This window comes from Magnolia sinica, chromosome 3 (assembly GCF_029962835.1).
Source record: "Magnolia sinica isolate HGM2019 chromosome 3, MsV1, whole genome shotgun sequence".
Taxonomy (NCBI): Eukaryota; Viridiplantae; Streptophyta; class Magnoliopsida; order Magnoliales; family Magnoliaceae; genus Magnolia; species Magnolia sinica.
In genome coordinates this window covers 18,302,692-18,319,211 of record NC_080575.1, presented here as the reverse complement: position 1 = coordinate 18,319,211, position 16,520 = coordinate 18,302,692, and the positions used below count along the sequence as shown (strand labels likewise).

The 16,520-nt window shown below is 39.6% G+C and overlaps 1 long non-coding RNA gene across 3 annotated transcripts; it reads right to left on the bottom strand.

Moving 5' to 3' along the window:
- Positions 1-240: 240 nt before the first annotated feature.
- Positions 241-14,439, bottom strand: LOC131239636 (uncharacterized). 3 transcript variants are annotated; one of them, XR_009168299.1, is made up of 5 exons: positions 14,312-14,439; positions 2,612-2,781; positions 1,363-1,612; positions 545-575; positions 241-412 (listed from the first exon to the last, which is right to left on the bottom strand). It is a non-coding gene; the product is annotated as an uncharacterized LOC131239636 (long non-coding RNA). The 3 variants fall into 3 exon arrangements; XR_009168300.1 differs by lacking the exon at positions 14,312-14,439 and adding an exon at positions 2,948-3,676; XR_009168298.1 differs by lacking the exon at positions 14,312-14,439 and having other exon boundaries at positions 2,612-3,676.
- Positions 14,440-16,520: the final 2,081 nt, after the last annotated feature.

Genomic DNA, 16,520 nt, shown 5'->3' with positions numbered 1-16,520 from the left:
GGTTTCTAGATATAGGGCTATGGTTAATAGCCGTAGCTACTGCCTATTTTTTTTAAAAAAAAATTAAAGAAAATATAATAATGGCATCTCTTACCATTGTAGTACATGCCTTGATAGATCAACTCATATAAGCTAATATAGATAAATACTTCATGGTTAAATCATTCATTCATTCAATCAAATATAATCATTCATTTTAATCCGTTCACAAAAGTACAATGCCAACATAATAGTTTATATGTCGATTTAAAGTTCTCATCAATAGCAAGATCCAATGCCTTCTCATAGCTAACTAGCTTCTCAATAATCGTAAGCTAGAACTCCATGGATATGCCTCTACTGGTTATCAATTTGCCATCAACTAACACACTATTCTCAACTTCGCTTTAATCCGAAAGCTTACTGCACATAGCTGAAAATCAATTTCATCATACATACAATGTAGTCATATGAAAAAGCTATGCCCTAAAATTGAAGAACTAAATTATAGAGAAAGACGACGACGAGATGACATAAAAAAGAAAGACAATACTCGGGAGCATACACTGATCTTCTCATTTCTGAACAAGTAAAATCTGCAATAGCCAAAAACAAAATAAACATTAAGTTATTCAAAATACCAACTAATATAGATATAACAATACCAACTAAATTTGCAAAAACAGAATAGATCAACCATTTCAGCTAAACTCAGCCAATGACTTGGGTAGAGTCATTCACATGGTCAAGGTGTCCATTAGTAAAAGTTAGGGCACTTCAAACCTCCCACCTCTAGTGGGGAGAGTAATGCCTTCAACCAGGACACATGTTACCCCAAACTTTTTCCAATTATCTAACTTAAATATTAAATCATGAAGTCAAGCTGAGCTTACACGCTTTTGAATTATGCTTGACAGTAATGTAATTCCAATTCGAAGCCAACCCCTAATATTAATACTGAAGAAGGTAACTCTAATTTGATCATTTTCAGTTCAGACATTAATCACAATTCAATTAGATAGAACAGAGAAACAAACCCTAATATTTAATGAATTTCAGTTAATTTTCTACTTTCCTATTCTCGTATTAACAAATTCGGGTTTATTTTTTGTCCTTCTAATGGTAGGGAAAAAAATAAAGAAAGAATTATATGTGGTTGTAGAATAGAAAATCACTAGAAAGATGAAAGGAAAAAAATCACAATTGTCACATCACATACCACATTGGACTTTCTGGATAGTGAATGTTTACGTTCTCATATGTTTAACATGTTTGGGTTTTTTTTTCTTTTCATGGGCAAAAAATAATGGAATTACACATCAATGAGGACATGTACAATATACAATCATTGGAAAGATGAAAGAAGAAGATCCAAAATCTCACCTTGCATGCCAGATTGGACCTATTGAATCATCTTCAAATCTACTCTTGCCTAATAGCACCAAATAGGTCCTCAATCTGCCTGTAGCTTTGCTATCAATATGAGCCCAAACACATTTAGAATGATGTAAGCCGGATTAAGGATTTGGCTCATTGCAGCTCCATTCACAAGAATTTAATTGATAAGAATGAACCTGTTCACCTTGATTTTTTGGCATGCATCCATGAGGTTCACTATGCCAAAATTATCAACCTGTAAAAAATTCAATCTGTTAAATAGATAAACAAAGAAATTATTTATGAGAGATCAAGTTACATATTCTGGGATATAGTTACAACCCAATAACCAGAAGATTGAAAGACTATCTAGATCGAGGTTGTGAGGTATGGTATTGGATACCTATGCAATCTAGGTACGTGGCTATGTGCACAACGATGCTCAATGAAGAAAACCTTGTGTGTAGGGGGAGTATTAGTTTTCTATCATATATATTTTTTTGGAGGAAGAGGATGCTCTGCATTGTGTATACTTCCTTGGCATACCACCTAAGCTTACTAAGGTTCTCTTGGTTTGCCAAATTGAGCAATGTGGTGTGTAAAACATACTACTGCCAGATGAATCCTGAACATTTTACAAATGAGATTAACGTACAGTTCTAGAATTTGAGATGCATTATATCCAAATTGTATGTCTGATATTAGTGCCAAGACAGAGCCTGCTTAGAACAAGGATGAATGAGAAAGGCTCTTAATGGACTGTGCCTTGTGCCTTAGTTTTGGAGCCTTTTAACTGTTATTCGCAAACACAAGAAAGCTTGTCTATAATCCGTTATCTGTAGTTATCCCTACCACTAATAACATTCAGGCCCTCAAAGTGCAAATAGAGATTTGAATCCATACCACCCTAATTTGTACCACACATCATTCTGAATGTTGCCAATGGCGCTAAACAGTCTTGATTGTGCTTCCAAGGGAATGATCCAAGCCCACTTGCTTGACCATACTACCTTGGAGGTTCTTATTTCCAATCCTACCAAAATAGAAAAAAAGAGGAAAAAAATTATCGTGATTCTCAGCAGATCTTATGTGAGGATGGCTGAATCTTCTCTGTATTCCATTCCAGTAATGTTGTTTCTGCTTGTTAGTACAATGATGATGATTTAAAGATTCCTTATTTTGGCAAATGAATACATACACCCTAATTCTACCATCATGTAATAATTGTGCAAGGATAAGATAATGAGGGATTTACCTGAGACCGCGCACATTCTCGAACTGTAAGTATCTTGTCCTGGTCAGGGTGAATGCACATGTCAACCTTACCCATGGGCTAAGGGTCTGTGATGGAAGTTGGGAAGTTTCCTTCCCAATCCAACCTACCAAACAGTCCCTTCCACTGATTGTTCCTATAGACAGTTTAACCTGCATTTTGTAGGCAATGTAAGACAATACACCACAAATAATTGAGTTTATTAAAAACTTGGAGGAAAACTGATATAAAATCCAACATGTACTGTTAATGAGTATTTTGTTGGCTGATTAGTTTAATCCATCACTGTTGTAGCACTAGAATCAGTGATGTAAGTACCTTTTCTTCTTGTAAATCATGCCAATCAACACTTGGGCGCTTTGGAATTCTTTGGCATCTACTGTGACCCAAGCTGGAGCATACGCATCATGAATGTCCAACTTGACAAAGAAGCAATCTTAATGAACATGAATTAGAGCCTTCGTAAACATGTCTACCACTTGATCTTCAAGCTGGACAAACGACATGGTATAGTAACCCATGTCAATGTATTGGAATACCTGTATTGACTAATTACCACATGAACATGAATGAGATTTTAAAGGGCTCGGCCTAGGCCAACTAAAATTGCAATTTTCAATAGGGCTAGTCAAGAGAGTCGGCCCCACTAGGCGTAGTCCTTGTATGACTCCATTAGTCGTGGATATGCAATCATCCAAATTACATAATCATCTTTGCCATAGCAGGATCCTTAACTCCATGCCCTGGACGTATGGTTAGGTTTTCGGTTCTGGTGAGTAGGCCCATAGTTCTTCCATCCAGACCAGGGTCCATATCCTAGAACGTTAATCAGTTGAATGCAGAATGTAGTAGCATCTCTTCTTCTCTTGTTGCCTCTGTAGGCCATGAATTGAATGGTTGGGATTGCCCTACCCTGAAGATTTTAAGGGTGTGATGTTCGTGGTCCATCCATGGTGGATTGCAACAAACCAATGGTCTGAACCCCCTCAAACCCCCAATCCAATTCCACAAAAAAAAGACAAAAATAAGAATATTGAAAAGATAAAAAAAGAAAATCGGTCTTACATACCTAAAATGGACGCGAATTATGGTGTGAGAGAGGCAACTCTTCGTGAGATTGAGAGAGAGGGGATGGTTAGGGAGAGGAGGGGTTCATGAGAGGGGAGATTGAGAGAGAGAAAAGGGGCATGGAAGATCGAGAGAGAGAAATAGATGCGAAATGAAAAGTTTTGTGATAAAGAATGGGGTTTTTTTCCCAGGAGTGGAGGGAAATGAATAGTTTTGTGAGAGGGGGAAAAGAAAAAGGGCAATGCGGTTTCCGTATTTTTACCTACTATGGTCCTGCTACGGTTTTAGACCGTAGCTAAAATCCCTATGGACCATAGCCATTGTGCCATCCTTCACAGCCCCTCTGCGTTCACACAAATCTAACAGGTTCTGGACGAACTGTCCTGTCATGGGCTTTGTGGGGCCCATCATGATGCATTTGATATATGCACTCCATCCATTAATTTTGTAATTTTTTTTTATAGGGAATGACCCCAACATATAGGCAAATCGAAGGTCCAGTTGAACCACACCATCGATCAATGGTAGGTATTAATCTCCACTGTTTCCTATCGTGTGGTCCACTTGAGCGTCCGATCTACTTCCTTTTTTGGGCTCTTGCCCTAACATGCTCTTTCAAAATGGATAGACGTATTAGATGGAGCAAATACATTTTAATGGGCCTCATAGAGTCCCTTATGGGGTTGTATCAGGTTGTAGGAACGTGTGAAGGCGTTAGCTTTTAGTCACGGTTTGAGCATTTTTTAGCTACGTTTTTAAGTTGTAGCAATCTAGCTATGGTCTATGTCTGTAGGTAAAAACTAGCATAGTCCATATAGCCTTTTGATCATTTTTTTGGTAGTGTGTCGATCTAATCATGAATAACTAAGTAGTTGATTGAAGGGAATTCCAAGCATCTACTGTACCCGTAGTTAACAATAGATCAAGGGATTTTACAGATGAAAAACTTTCACCAAAATAGTAATTCAATTAAATCAATTAAAATTCATCAATCAAATCTCTAATATTGAATTAAAATGAATTAAACATTAAGAATTCATTAAAAGGTTTACCTCTTTTCCTTAGCTAAGAGATTAGCCAACCATGATGTTAAGAAAAACTAATATTAAAGAAGAAAACATGAAAAGCCTAAACTAGAATGCAAGAAGAAGAACATGAGGAATTTCTGCCTTTGCTCCCTCTCTCTCTTTATGTATTCTATGCCTTAAATCACGCTTATAAGTGGATTATATAGATGATCGACCGACTTCGAAAGAAGTCCCACACTTAGGCAATTCCAAGTGAACCGTTGATCTTCCATATTTAGATTATTCAGAACTTTAACACAGTCCATCTTGATCTCTTTTGCAATTTTAACTTCATGAACAACTCAGATCATATTTGACTTTTATCAATCTTTTGCACAATGAAATTTCATCGAATGAGAGCCAATTAACCTTTAATATGCATGAGGAAAGGATGTGAAATTGAGGTTAATCTTGTAATATTAAGCAATTATCAATGTTACAATTTTACAAGAGAGGGATTTGCGAGATTTGTAATGGAGTTTTTAGTTGATGGGGTTGCCATTTGGGGAAGGGATAGTGGGCTTTTAGTCGATGGGATTGCACCAGGAAAAATGGGGCTTGGAAATGGAGTTTTTTTTGTCAATGGGGTTGCATAGATTAGAATGGAGAGGGCAAGGATGGGCCTCTTATGGTGAGGAGTTTCGGTGATGGGGTTTTGTGAGATCTAAGGTTATTGCGGGTGGTGGTGGGTGTTAGATGACGTGGTAGGGCATGGTATGGACAGGGCGACTGTGGTTGACAAAGTTTGAGAGATTTGGAGGCAATGAGGACTTAACAATTACGGCAATGGGTTTAGGTGAGATGGCGAACCATAAGCTTGGGCAATATCTGGACTAGCACCGATGAGACTATGATGGAAAATAACTCAATGATCAATGACCTAGATGACTGCTCTGATACCATGATAACACTAGGAACACAAGAAGAAATTTAAGAATTCTCTTATGATATTCAATATATAGCTTCACCCCTAATAAGGTTTAAATATAGAAATATGGTGAGTATACAAGGAAAGTATCAGATATACATTAAAGATAATAAAACACGAATACATGGAAGGTAATAGAGATTATACCTATCTAGTTGTCAGACCCAAAATATAGGGTTCGGTACGACCATGAACACTAAATTCCTGAGTGTCACTTATAAATGTAAAAGCGTAGTACGGTAATTAAATTTCATTTCTCAAAGCATCAATATAAAGTAAAAGCAAAAGTGAGATTACCTTATCTAGCACAACCTACCCCGGGATGATCTGGGGGAGATCCCCGGGGACCCTGAACTCCCGGTTCTCTTGAGTCCTACTTCCCAAGCGGGCCTGCCCATTACCTTCTCTATGAATGTGGGTAATTATGGTGGAAGCTATCTTCTGTAGCCACCTGATTTTGGAAAGCCAGTAAGAGGAATTCCACGGAAGATGTGACCACCCGTTGAGGGGATCAAGCACCAATTTTGAGTTAGATTCAACCTCCACCTTATGGAGCCCCAGATTCACACAAAGGGCTAGCCCATCATGGACAGCGCGTAGCTCTGTACTGTTGTTTGTTCCCTCCCCATAACTAGTCGTAAAAGCGAAAGTGAGATTACCGTTGTTGTCCTTGCATAAACCACCACCACCGGACATTCCCAAGTTTCCTCTTGCGGAGCCATCGATGTTTAATTTAGACTAGCCCTCCTTAGGTCTAACCCACTTCACTATGGAGCTTCTAGCTTCAGGAAGAGGAGTGGGACGGCTACCCAAACCCTCAGGCGACAATAAGATACTCCCTGGCCAATTGTGCTAGGTGTGAGAGCCATTCAAAACCCACCTAAGCCACCCTTTAACCCGTTCCACCACTGTTGATTCATGGGGTAGCTTGCTTTCAAACTGGGCCTCATTCCTATCTTTCCAAATTTCCCACATTATGAAAGAAGGGGCCAGGCCTCTCAGTGTTTAATTCCTGGTCTCTGAGGGGTGAGGGAGCCACCACTGGTTCAGTCTCTGAAGGGCAGATTGCTGATCAGGGAGGACCAAACCGAAGAGGATGCTGAAATGCTTCCAGACCGCTGAGGCCATTTTACCCTAAACAAAAAGGTGCTCAAGTGACTCTGCTTTTGGGTAGCGGCCATGGGCCTCGACGTAGCAAACACATTTGGAAGCAAGGGAGACTCCTTTCCTCTGAATCCTATCATCAACAGGGATGGCCCCCTCCAACAATCTCCAGACAAACATAGAGATTTTGGGAAGCAATTTTGCATGCCACACCCATTTGGTTTAGCCCCTCTGCTACCCTTCTTGCCTTCCAACCTTCCAAGTCGATTCACTGAGAATTACCTACCTGACAAGTCCTGGGACCATATACAAGAATCTGGACAATCTAAGGTGCAAAAACCTCCTTGGCAAGATGTGATCCAACACATGCTGGGGGAGAAGATTAGAGATGGGCTACGCGGAAAGGATACCCTCTTGGCCAAGGAAATGGCTAACTCTGAGAGACCTCAACTCCTCTGAAATTGAGTGGACAACCAGCTCCTCCAGTGGCCCCCAACCTGTTAAGTTGGACTTCCATAGACTATAAGAACCTTCCCCCACTAGCCATTGAGAGTTTCCATCCAGCAGGGGGAACATATTTTGGAGCCTCTTCCAGCAAGGGGATGAGATAGCCACTATGTCGTTCTTCCCCGGGGATGCCCATGTGACCCCATATTTGGCTCTCATGAAGAGTCCCCAAAGGTTATCTTCATTTCCATACTTTATCGACCATGCCATTTTAAGAAGTAGGGCCTTCGTGACTTCTTTCAATAAACTGCCCCCTTTCCACTTCGGCCTTGCAACCTTATTTCACCCTAGCCAATGCAACTTTTTCCTGTCCTCTATCTAGCCCCAAAAGAAATTGACGAACTCTCTCCATAATCGTCATTGTCTGAGTGGGAATAGGCATAGCAGCCATAGTGTGGACGGGGATGCCAGATAGAACATGTGTTTAATTAGCATGGCTCGACCGGCCTGAGAGAGACATCTGGCGTTCCACCCACTGATTCTTGCTGCCATCTTGTCTAACATAGGGAGAAAGGCTCGTTTCCTCAACCTCCCTCTAACGATAGGAACACCCAGGTACGTTGCCCCCTCTTCCGCCTTGGAGATCCCTAATGATCTCTTAATAGCTCTCACTCTATTTGGGGCCAGCTTCAAGGAGCAGTGGAAAGAGCTTTTACAGAAATTGATCTTTTGGCCAGATGACTTCTGATAGACCTCCATAAATCTGGTTGTTGCCCTCAGCGAAGGGCCTCCCCCATTAAGGAACAATAACATGTCATTGGCGTAGAGCAGGTGGGTGATCAGGGGACAGCCCTGCCTTAGCTTGTAAGGAGAACATAGCCCATTACTCACAATCACCTTGAAGCCCCTACTGAAGACCTCTACTGCTAAAATGTAAAGGCTAGGTAAGAGAGGGTCCCCTTGCCTAAGGCCCCGTGATGATTGGAAAAAACCTGCACCTTCCCCGTTAATGAGCATAGAAAACCAGTAATTGTTCCAACACTTTTCTACCATCTCCACCCTTTTGGCACAAAAACCAAACCTGACCAGAACTAGCTTGAGGAAACCCCATTAGACGTTATCATAGGCCTTCTCCATATCCAACTTGATTGCTATGTTACCTCCACAAACTTTCTTATCCAGATCTATGAATAATTCCTGACCAAGAGCAAAATATTCAACAATAGTCCAACCCCTAATAAAAGCTCCTTGCTCACAAGAAATAAGCTTAGGAAGGACTCCACTCAGCCTAGCTGCAATGATTTTAGTGAACACTTTGTAGATGCAATTGCAGAGGTTGATTAGCCTATAGTCGGAGAACCTTTTTGGGTCGACCCCTTTTGGGACAAGGCATATGAGGGAAGTCGTAAATGTTCTCACGATACACCCCCCTTTGGAATAGGAACAGCGCTGCCTTCAGGAGGTTTAGCCCCACGATGGGCCAACATCTAGCGAAGAACGCACCTAAGAATCCATCTGGCCCAGGTGCACCATCCTTTAGCAAGGCAAACATTGCCTTCTCAACCTCTTCGATGGACAGGGGGGCTAAAATGAGGGCATTATCCTCGTCAGTGAGAAGGGAGGGGATGGACTCCAGAATTTTTGTTGAAGGAGGGACAACCTCGGACTGAAATAGGCGAGAAAAGAAAACGACCGCTTCTGCCTTGATAGTGACCTCATTAAAATTTTTTTGCCCCAACTGGACTTCCTTAATCCCTACTCTTCTCTGAAATTGTGGTAATGACCGTTTTAGTTGAAGTAGGAATATGCCAAGATGTCCTAGAGGGGGGTGAATAGGACTTTTAGCATTTTATGATAATTTAAAACCTATCAACCCTATCCTGAATAAATAAGCAAGTATTAGGATTTCTTCAAAATAACTCTAATGGCTTCCAAGCCAAATAGAGGATCCAATCACAAAACTATTCAAAAGATAAACAAGATGTACAATATAGTTTATGATGGATGTGACTGTGTGTGGATGTGATTCTACTCAGTTCCAAATAATCATGTATGCATGGGATATGAGAATATTCAGAGAAATCACACAAACAGTAGAAGTAAATGGCAATCTCAAACACAGTTGTTTTTATAGTGGTTCGACTACTTGTCTACTCCACTTCTGACGGACGCACTCAACCCTTGACTGTACCGGATCTCACTAACAGAGGTTTTAAATCAGGTTCACCTTAAACCAGTACAACCTACATTAGGTTGACTCTAACGTGTCTACACAACACTAGTTTATGCCCCACACAGAAGCAAGGGTCAACACACAACACCTAACTTTTAGGCCACACAGGCCAATGATTCACACAAGGAACCTACCAGTTTATGCTCCCATGAGTAAGGGTCAACATACAGCACTTAGGTTTTAGACCACACAGTCAAGGTCCTACACAAGGACCTAACAGTTTATGCTCTCCACAGAGCAAGGGTCAACACAAAGCACCCACCATGTATACTCCCGTTGAAGGCTTTCTATGAGGACTTTATAAGGGTGAGACTCACCTTTGACCCAATCCTATAAAAGGAATGATTACAAGGGTTCTCTAGACTCTAATGACTTACAGATAAGTAGATGAGCCATATTCAGTACGTTAATGAAGATTTCCTCCTTTGATGATGAAGAATCTTTAGCTCTCTTGAACTGCAACTCAGATGATGTACTAATGTAAGGCAACAGGTTGGGTCAAGGTTATGATGGAATCCTACTCTATTAAATGTTTTCCTATAAAGGAGATAAAATGATTCCAATCATCTATGCATTCAAGGTATCCCAGCTTATTGATTTTCCATTAATATGGTAGCTGTAGGATCCTTGAATGCGGAAGTTTATTCCTCAATCTACTCTATTGAATATCAATGATGAGGGTGGATTGGAGGATGAACTTCCATGAAAGAAAAGACTTAGGGTAAAAGATCTGGGTTTAAACACTCAAAATGACTCTCTATTTTCTCTAAAAACAACCAAAGCATGCTCTTATTAAATAGGCAAAAAGTTCCAACGGATATAAAATAGTCATATTTTTGACAGAGTTCGATATCATCGAGCAGGGTTTGATATCATCGAGCATATACTCTTGATAGCATCGAATGCCCGTTTAATAACTCAAATTGTCAAGTGCTTTTAAACCTTTTTACCAATTGGTATAGGGGATCGAACATGCTTCAATGTCATTGAATTTCAAACTTCGATTTTATCGAAACGAGGTTCGATTCCTCAACATTTGAAAATGAGAGAGCAGATGCCTTTGAAACTTATCAGGTATATGATATAATCGAGCATCACTCAATATCATCAGAATTTGAATATCGATGATATCGATGACAGTGTCAATTCATCGATAATTCCAAGGAATTTTCCTATAAGCTTGCTGGACAGTTTATGTCATATTTTGATGACATCGACCATGCCTCAATATGATCGATATTTGAATATCGATTTTATCGAGTGATCCTCGATACATGAAAGATTAACCTGAAAACTTACTGGATAGTTTTGTGTCCAAATCTGATATCATCGAAGGTCTATTGATATCATCGAGATTTGAATTTTGAGGATATCAAGGGTCTCTTCAATATTTCGAGAATCACATGATTTGCCTTAGCAGTATATTGGACACAACTGACCAGATGTCGATTTTATCGAGTTGACTCAATGGACTCGAGATTCAAAATTCGATGATATCGAACAGTCCATCGATTCATCGATAATTCATTCCAGAGTTCTTTGTGGTTGCTGGACATCTGAAGTCCTCAATTTGATATTATCGAGTGAGTTTCGAGGACATCAATAATAGGGCCTGATTTCATCGAACCACATATCGATAAATCGACAAGGGTAGAAAACTTAAAAGATTTTTTTGATTTTGCAAAATAGTTTTCTCACCATAAACCCTAAGATGTTTTATCTATTTTTAAGGGTTTTATATACCTGGTGTTTTGGGACATGGGATGTGAGGCTAAGGTTTACCTTTGGCGAGTTCGGGCACACATCTAGTTGAGGCAGACACTTGAACAATCTTCCTATGGGGCTCCTTTGTCTTGCGGACTCAACACTCACGCTAATTCACAAACCAGGGCACTTTCATTCTCATCCTCTCTAAGGCAAACAGGTGAAAGAATTTCATGTTCTTATCCCCTTCTTTCAACCAGTTGTTATGGGCCTTTTGCTTCCAAAAGATATCTTACATGAGCTCCCAATGGGCAAGGCGCTGCTTCGCTACGATCATCTCATCTTGATTGACCTCCTAAGAGGATGCTTGCAAACCTCTCTCTAAGTGTACAAGGATTAGCTTTACCTCTCTAGGCTTTTGGAACACGTTGCCGAACATGTCCCTATTCCAAACCTTTAACACCTACTTCACTTTCCTAATTTTTAATAACACATTCATCATAGGTTGAGGAGATGTCTCTTCCTTCTAGGCATCAATTACAACTTGGCGAAAGGACTCATGCTTTACCCACATCCTCTAGAAGCAGAAGGGCTTGGCCGCCGAGCTGGTAGCAATGGGAAAGGCCATCAACAATGGGGCATGATCGGAGTTTAGTCACGGTAGGTGTTCTACCTTAAAATGGGAGAAACGACTGACCCAATCTCTGTTGTAGAGAACACTGTCTAACTTAGCTCAAACCCGAGCATTACCGGCTTGGTTGTTGCTCCAGGTGAACCCGTTTCCAATAAAAACATCAAGAAGACCAGTGTTGTCTATTGCTTCGCCAAATTCAATGGAGCAAGATCTGTCTGGATTCCTACTGCCACGCCTTTCTTCGCTCCCTAAAACTGCATTGGAATCCCCACAGACAGTCCATGACCCTTTAATGGAGTTAGCTAAGGCTTCCATGTACCCCCATAGGGTTCTCCTTTGGATCCTAGAGTATTTTGCATAAACAAAGGACATGAATAAGGGGTCAGGGAGATTCTGTACCACGATCTTAATTGTGAACATCTGATTGGTTTTATATAATACCGAGGCTTGAAGATGGGTCTTGCAGAAGATCCAAATTCTCTCCTCCCCCCCCCCCCCCCCTAATCATTAGATGGCTCACCTTCATGCACGCATTAGTTGTTTCAGGTGCATGTAGGTGGGCAGTCATTAATCCCCGTGTAGGACAACCTTTGATCAAAACCATATGGTTGTTTTAGTTTGTCTTATATTAAAACTTGATGGAGGGAATGACACCAAATCATCCCTATAAGAAATTCCTCAAAAGTTTCATATGGAGCATACAATTAATTCAAATTAAAATTTCCAAATCATGGGTCCCAATCTAGATGTATCACCACCTAAAATTAAGATTATTTGATCATTTGACTTTCGGATTGGTTCACATCTATTGGATGATTAAATGATAGGTCATAAAATCTTTCTTTCTACCTGTACCAACATTTATATGCATGCAAATGGCCATGGTATGTGTCATTCCTACAACTCAACCAAAACCATCCAAATACTAAGCTCTACCATAGATGGGGACATAACCAAAATGATCCTAACTCGCTGATTGGTAGACATCCGATTGACGCTTAAGATGTAATTGAGTCAATGATCTGATTTCAACAAACTAGTCAGAGGTTAGGACCATCCAATTAATCTGATTTAGGGGCAACTCTCCATCTATAATGGGTCTTGTTATTTTGACAATTCGGATTTAGGGCACCTATAACATAGATAGATAGGATTGTAAAAATCTTCAACTCAAGCATCCTCAATTGACGAAATAAAAAAGAAAACAATAACAAGAAGAAGAGAATCAGTCTATTTACCAAAGTGAGACACAGGCATGACCCATTAGAAAATGACATATATAAGTTGTCCACAAGACATATATATCAATAGTTCACCATGTGAAATGGCGAAGCCATGGTATTTTGACTAAGGGCATTAAGGAGTCACTCAGTGATGCAAGATAAATGCCATATGACACTGGATGGTTCTTAATGACTTGATTGACCATTCTAAAAACTCTCACCAATGAGCAAAATGTTATGTTCATCATTAGGTGTTGGAGAACAAAAAATAAAATAAATAAACACAAACTCAATTGTTAAGAAGACATTAATATCACAAAAAATAGTGACAAACATATTACTAGAGCATTTGACACTACACTAAGAAAGGAGGTGTAGCACCATGTTCCATGATCTAGACCATTGAAAAAGGAGGTGGGCAGAAGGATCGAAATGTTTGGAATGGGTGCCTAGAATATGATGAGCAGGGCATGGATAACCTCTAACCTTAGAAAGATAGTGAAGGAGCGACCTTGCCAAGTTTTTCTATCAAAGGCACATTTTATTAATCCTCCAATAAAGGGGAGTACCAATTAAACAAGAGCAAAATCATCACATACATAGGCCGGTATTAGTTTATTCAAATCAATGCTTGAAAAGAAAATTTTGTATATGAGTAATGTCAATAAAATCTTCTATACATATTAAGATTAGCAACATACATCATGACTTAACAAAAACATTGTGAAAATTTTTAAATAATCAGCCCTATGAAGAGAGAAAACAACTAAGAATTAACTTTAATTGTTGGAGAGCAATAAACAAATATTGATTAAGAAGGACATGATCTTGCCTCCAAATGCATGAGAAGTTGTGATGTTGTAACCCCAATGGTCAATCAAAGAGATGTTCATGTGTTTCTCTTTGGTGGGTCATCTCAGACCACCTAGATGGTTAAGGGACACTTCCACCATAGGTTAAGGGACACCCATCTGGTTATAGATGTTATTTCCCCAGCAGTAATGCTGACTTGATTATAACAGAAGGCCATAAACAAATCCATAACCAGCGGTTAGACTTGAGAATGGGAATCTAAAAGGAGCTCACCTCATCCTCACCCTCAAATCCAAGAAACACAGTTAATGACTGATCACTTGCAGCCGAAAGTACCATACGACCCTTCTCTATACCTATAGATTTTTTATTTCCAAAATTTTCCCTGTTTTAAAAACAGATCATAAGTAAAGCCACAGTCAACTTTTGGTGATCAACCCTCAACATAATGAATCACTCACTCAACTGAAAACTTTCTACAAAAACTTCACTCCATCTTGGAGCTTTCCATCTAGTGAAAGTAGACTTTCCCATTGCTGAGGTGAAAGGGCATGATTTCCTCTCCTACGAGACCATGACAATTTACGACTGCCCCTGAAAGTTATGAAGCAATATTATACCGATTCTCATAAAGACTTTGAAATTGAAGAATAAATAAATGAATAACTAAATTGCTTAATTATGAGTAGCCAATAGCTAAAAATGTCAATAAAAAAATTAATTTTTATGAAAAAAAATAGCTACAACATTATGATACAATCATTGGAAGCACTACTTGTCACTTAGGAAATGATTTAAGTGTACTTGACCACAAGAAAAATGATTAAGTCCCCACATGATTCCAAATCTTGCAAAATGACACAGATCCCTAATTGTAAAACATGAAAATATCATTACAAAATGTAGAACTACTGGAATTCCATCATACATCTCTACCTTATCAATAATATAATTGATGAATAAAAAATGAAGTATCAGGAATGGATGACTAGCCTTCAGAGAAAAAATAAAATATTAATGGAAATCGGAGTTGGTGAGGATGTTGATTAGATCGTATACAAGGCTTACATATTAAATCATATAGTATATAGCTAAGTCGAATAGCCAATGAGTTAGAAAAGCCCATTGTTTAGTTCTCTAGAACTCGATTGAAGGTTTGAGATTGCCCACATGGTGAGATTTTTGTCCACCAACGACACAGCCAAATGATCAATGGTCTAGATTACTGAACATTAGATCAAGGTTCCACATTAGATTTTGGTGGCTGAAAAAATCATGAATCCCCAAATTTTCCAAATTCATTCAATATGAAAGTCCCCAATATCCTCAAATTCCTAAAATATCCAATTCCCCGACTTCTAAAATCCACAACTCCCAAATTCCGAAGATCCACAAACCCCCAAATCCTTCGTGGGTGAAAGAGAAATGAATAAACAGAGAGAGAGAGAGAGAGAGAGAGAGAGAGAGAGTACTAAAGGAGGGGAGGAGGGGGAAGACCCTTTGTTCTTAGAGGGGGATTATGTTCTCTGAGAGAGGGATTGAAGTTGCTGGTTGAGCTTTTATAGATTGTTGTTAGCATGAGATTCTTTCTTCACCGCATAGAGAGACCATCTCCTCCTCTCCAAATTACTGTTAGCATGAGATGGAGAAAGAGAGAGAGAGAGGGATAGAGAAAAGGAAGAGCCTGCGAGAAAGAAAAAAAAAACCTCGCGGGCTCTTTTTGGGCGGGGATCGGGGATTACACTCACTAAGGACAGAGCCAGAGACGGATGTTCTTACTAAGGGCTCTGTGGGGCCCACATTAAAGTATGTGGTTTATCCACGCTGTCCATTAATTTTGAGTGCTAATTTTAGGAAATGATACCTAACAGGAGGCAGATCGAAGGCTTAAGTAGACCACACCACGCCAAAGAAAGTTTTAACGGTAGACACTTAATCTCCATTGTTTCTTACGGTGTGGTCCACTTGAGCCTTGATCTGCCTCCTTTTTGGTCTTGTGTCCTAAAATGAGCTATCAAAATGGATGGACGACTTAGATTAAAAAAAAATATACATTGCAGTGGGACAACAAAGCTCCTTTTGGGACCGTCAGTCTCTAGCTATGAGCTTGTGGGGTTAGTATCTTTTAGCTATGGATTAAAGTTATAGCCATATTTCTAAGGTTTATATCCATAGCTAGAAGCCCCCATACTTTGTAGCCTTTGTTCCTTTTTTTTTTCTAGTGTGTGCTCGAGCAAAGCTCGATCAATCGAGTCGATCGACCAAACATGGCCTAAAACATCCAGCAAGCTCTGGCCTAAGATATGAATTAGTTCGAGCGCTCGAAGCACAAGCTCGATTGATCAAGGAATTCTTGATTCCTCTCGAGTGATTGAGCTCGATCGATCGAACATGGCCAAAACAGTCTAGCGAGTTCTCTCAAATATTTTGGACCTAGCATGATTAATTGAAGTCTAGGTTCGATCGATCGATCCAAGCCATTCGAGATCCATTGGAGAATGTTTGCTATATATATATATATTACATTAATATCTTTAGGTAAATTATGGATTTTGGCATTTTAGAGACCTTAGCGCATTTCAAGTTCTATCAAACCTCTTAAGATCTATCCCCTTGATATTCATGCTTTATTCTTAGTGATTAATCACTTTAATGAGCATTCCATGCTCA